This window comes from Durio zibethinus, unplaced genomic scaffold, assembly GCF_047325235.1.
Source record: "Durio zibethinus cultivar Kanyao isolate XHJ-2024 unplaced genomic scaffold, ASM4732523v1 HiC_scaffold_298, whole genome shotgun sequence".
NCBI lineage: Eukaryota > Viridiplantae > Streptophyta > Magnoliopsida > Malvales > Malvaceae > Durio > Durio zibethinus.
In genome coordinates, this window is record NW_028322921.1 from 45,001 (window position 1) to 50,000 (window position 5,000).

The following is a 5,000-nucleotide window of genomic DNA, read 5'->3' on the forward strand; positions in this document are numbered from 1 at the left end:
GTATGCCTAAGTCAACCCACGGAACGAGCGTGCGGGCGCTCAGCCGGCCGGAGAGGCAGGATGCGCAAGCCGGGGATCGATCGGGTGCTAGGTGGGTTTAGGCACATCTTCAAATTTCTGCCGTGCCAATGCCATTTTTATGGCTTGTAAATTCATACAATGGTCCCCTAAGCCTTCACGTGAAGTTTCGTTGCAAGATGACTCGTTTTCTATTTTTCACGATTTTCGAAACTTTTTGCGGTTCGTGATTTTTTAGAATTTTTTTAGAAGGAGTTTTGGCCCCAAATTTTGTGGACGTGATCCTTCTATTTTTGTTGGCATGCACAAAAAAATTCAGCTAAAAACTCGAACCGGAGAAGATTTCGCGACCGTTTGAAAAAAGTGTCCCCGTTTCAGACACTTCAACGGCTACTGGCAGCAAACCTGTAAAATCTCAAACGCTCTTTAAGGGGGTGTGAGTTCTCAGAGGTTTGATGAGGGATAGGGGGCCAACACAAGGGCCAAGCACCAGCACCCATCGCACGTCATGTGCGCACACCCCCCCGGCCCCCCTCCCAATCGCCGGAACCCCAATGCCGCCGGTCAGGTTCTCCGGCGGTACTCCGGCGATGCTCCGGCGATGCTCCGGCGATGCTGTCCCGAGTGAAAAAAATGCGGCACCAGCACATGCTGGAGCCAAGCATGGGCACCGTGGCTCAAAATCGAACTTCGGCCAAGGCCTCGACCATCAATGGCACATGATGACGCATGGTGATGGCACATGCATCGACCATCATCGGCATAGGCTGCCCTTCGGTACGGGCACTTGCCTCGACCGCCATCGGCACAAGCTGGGCCCTGGTGTGGGTTGTTGCCTCGATCACCAGCGGCACATGCTGAGCCTTGGTGCGGGCGGTTGCCTCGAGCACCATCGGCAGACCCTGGGCCCTGGTGCGGCCGGTTGCCCCGATAACCATCGGCACACGCTGGGCCCTGGAGCGGCCGGTTGCCTCGATCACCATCGGCAAAAGCTGGGCCCTGGTGCGGGCGCTTGCCTCGACCACCATCGGCACACGCTGGGCACTGGTGCGGGCGCTTGCCTCGACCACCATCGGCACACGCTGGGCCCTGGGGCGGGCGGTTGCCTCGATCACCATCGGCACACGCTGGGCCCTGGTGCGGGCGGTTGCCCCCAGCACCATCGGCACACGTTGGGCCCTGGTGCGGGCGCTTGCCTCGACCACCATCGGCACACGCTGGGCCCTGGTGCGGGCGCTTGCCTCGACCACCATCGGCACACGCTGGGCCCTGGTGCGGCCGCTTGCCTCGACCACCATCGGCACACGCTGGGCCCTGGTGCGGTCGGTTGCCTCGAGCACCATCGGCACACGCTGGGCCCTGGTGCACCATCGGCACACGCTGGGCCCTGGTGCGGGCGCTTGCCTCGACCACCATCGGCACACGCTGGGCCCTGGTGCGGGCGCTTGCCTCGACCACCATCGGCACACGCTGGGCCCTGGTGCGGCAGGTTGCCTCGAGCACCATCGGCACACGCTGGGCCCTGGTGCGGTCGGTTGCCTCGAGCACCATCGGCACACGCTGGGCCCTGGTGCGGGCGCTTGCCTCGACCACCATCGGCACACGCTGGGCCCTGGTGCGGCAGGTTCCCTCGACGACCATCGGCACACGCTGGGCCCTGGTGCGGCAGGTTGCCTCGAGCACCATCGGCACACGCTGGGCCCTGGTGCGGTCGGTTGCCTCGATCACCATCGGCACACGCTGGGCCCTGGTGCGGGCGGTTGCCTCGACCACCATCGGCACACGCTGGGCCCTGGTGCGGCAGCTTGCCTCGAGCACCATCGGCACACGCTCGGCCCTGGTGCGGTCGGTTGCCTCGAGCACCATCGGCACACGCTGGGCCCTGGTGCGGCACGTTGCCTCGACCACCATCGGCAGCCTCGACCACCATCGGCACACGCTCCGCCCTGGTGCGGCAGGTTGCCTCGACCACCATCGGCACACGCTGGGCCCTGGTGCGGGCGCTTGCCTCGACCACCATCGGCACACGCTCCGCCCTGGTGCGGCAGGTTGCCTCGACCACCATCGGCACACGCTGGGCCCTGGTGCGGGCGGTTGCCTCGACCACCATCGGCACACGCTGGGCCCTGGTGCGGGCGCTTGCCTCGACCACCATCGGCACACGCTGGGCCCTGGTGCGGGCGCTTGCCTCGACCACCATCGGCACACGCTGGGCCCTGGTGCGGCAGGTTGCCTCGAGCACCATCGGCACACGCTGGGCCCTGGTGCGGCAGGTTGCCTCGAGCACCATCGGCACACGCTGGGCCCTGGTGCGGGCGCTTGCCTCGAGCACCATCGGCACACGCTCGGCCCTGGTGCGGTCGGTTGCCTCGAGCACCATCGGCACACGCTGGGCCCTGGTGCGGCAGGTTGCCTCGACCACCATCGGCACACGCTGGGCCCTGGTGCGGGCGCTTGCCTCGACCACCATCGGCACACGCTCGGCCCTGGTGCGGTCGGTTGCCTCGAGCACCATCGGCACACGCTGGGCCCTGGTGCGGCAGGTTGCCTCGAGCACCATCGGCACACGCTGGGCCCTGGTGCGGGCGCTTGCCTCGACCACCATCGGCACACGCTGGGCCCTGGTGCGGGCGCTTGCCTCGAGCACCATCGGCAGACGCTGGGCCCTGGTGCGGCAGGTTGCCTCGAGCACCATCGGCAGACGCTGGGCCCTGGTGCGGCAGGTTGCCTCGAGCACCATCGGCACACGCTGGGCCCTGGTGCGGTCGGTTGCCTCGAGCACCATCGGCACACGCTGGGCGCTGGTGCGGGAACTTGCCTCGACCACCATCGGCACACGCTGGGCCCTGGTGCGGCAGGTTACCTCGATCACCATCGGCACACGCTGGGCCCTGGTGCGACAGGTTGCCTCGAGCACCATCGGCACACTATCGGCCCTGGTGCGGGCGGTTGCCTCGACCACCATCGGCACACGCTGGGCCCTGGTGCGGGCGGTTGCCTCGAGCACCATCGGCACACGCTGGGCCCTGGTGGGTTTAGGCACATCTTCAAATTTCTGCCGTGCCAATGCCATTTTTATGGCTTGTAAATTCATACAATGGTCCCCTAAGCCTTCACGTGAAGTTTCGTTGGAAGATGACTCGTTTTCTATTTTTCACGATTTTCGAAACTTTTTGCGGTTCGGGAATTTTTAAAATTTTTTTATAAGGATTTTTGGCCCCAAATTTTGTAGGCATGATCCTTCTATTTTTGTTGGCATGCACAAAAAAATTCAGCTAAAAACTCGAAGTAGAGAAGATTTTGTGACCGTTTGAAAAAAGTGTCCCCATTTCAGACACTTTAACGGCTACTGGTAGCAAACCTGTAAAATCTCAAATGCTCTTTAAGGGGGTGTGAATTCTCAGAGGTTTGATGAGGGATAGGGGGCCAACACAAGGCCAAGTACCAGCACCCATCGCACATCATGTGCGCACACCCCCCCGGCCCCCCTCCCAATCGCCGGAACCCCAATGCCGCCGGTCAGGTTCTCCGGCGGTACTCCGGCGATGCTCCGGCGATGCTCCGGCGATGCTGTCCCGAGTGAAAAAAATGCGGCACCAGCACATGCTGGAGCCAAGCATGGGCACCGTGGCTCAAAATCGAACTTCGGCCAAGGCCTCGACCATCAATGGCACATGATGACGCATGGTGATGGCACATGCATCGACCATCATCGGCATAGGCTGCCCTTCGGTACGGGCACTTGCCTCGACCGCCATCGGCACAAGCTGGGCCCTGGTGTGGGTTGTTGCCTCGATCACAATCGGCACATGCTGAGCCTTGGTGCGGGCGGTTGCCTCGAGCACCATCGGGAGACCCTGGGCCCTGGTGCGGCCGGTTGCCCCGATAACCATCGGCACACGCTGGGCCCTGGGGCGGGCGCTTGCCCCCAGCACCATCGGCACACGCTGGGCCCTGGTACGGGCGGTTGCCCCGAACACCATCGACACAAGCCGGCCCTTGGTGCGGGCTCCTGGCTCGACCACCATCGGCACACGCTGGGCCCTGGTGCGGGCGCTTGCCTCGACCACCATCGGCACACGCTGGGCCCTGGTGCGGCAGGTTGCCTCGAGCACCATCGGCACACGCTGGGCCCTGGTGCGGCAGGTTGCCTCGAGCACCATCGGCACACGCTGGGCCCTGGTGCGGGCGCTTGCCTCGAGCACCATCGGCACACGCTCGGCCCTGGTGCGGTCGGTTGCCTCGAGCACCATCGGCACACGCTGGGCCCTGGTGCGGCAGGTTGCCTCGACCACCATCGGCACACGCTGGGCCCTGGTGCGGGCGCTTGCCTCGACCACCATCGGCACACGCTCGGCCCTGGTGCGGTCGGTTGCCTCGAGCACCATCGGCACACGCTGGGCCCTGGTGCGGCAGGTTGCCTCGAGCACCATCGGCACACGCTGGGCCCTGGTGCGGGCGCTTGCCTCGACCACCATCGGCACACGCTGGGCCCTGGTGCGGGCGCTTGCCTCGAGCACCATCGGCAGACGCTGGGCCCTGGTGCGGCAGGTTGCCTCGAGCACCATCGGCAGACGCTGGGCCCTGGTGCGGCAGGTTGCCTCGAGCACCATCGGCACACGCTGGGCCCTGGTGCGGTCGGTTGCCTCGAGCACCATCGGCACACGCTGGGCGCTGGTGCGGGAACTTGCCTCGACCACCATCGGCACACGCTGGGCCCTGGTGCGGTAGGTTACCTCGATCACCATCGGCACACGCTGGGCCCTGGTGCGACAGGTTGCCTCGAGCACCATCGGCACACTATCGGCCCTGGTGCGGGCGGTTGCCTCGACCACCATCGGCACACGCTGGGCCTTGGTGCGGGCGGTTGCCTCGAGCACCATCGGCACACGCTGGGCCCTGGTGGGTTTAGGCACATCTTCAAATTTCTGCCGTGCCAATGCCATTTTTATGGCTTGTAAATTCATACAATGGTCCCCTAA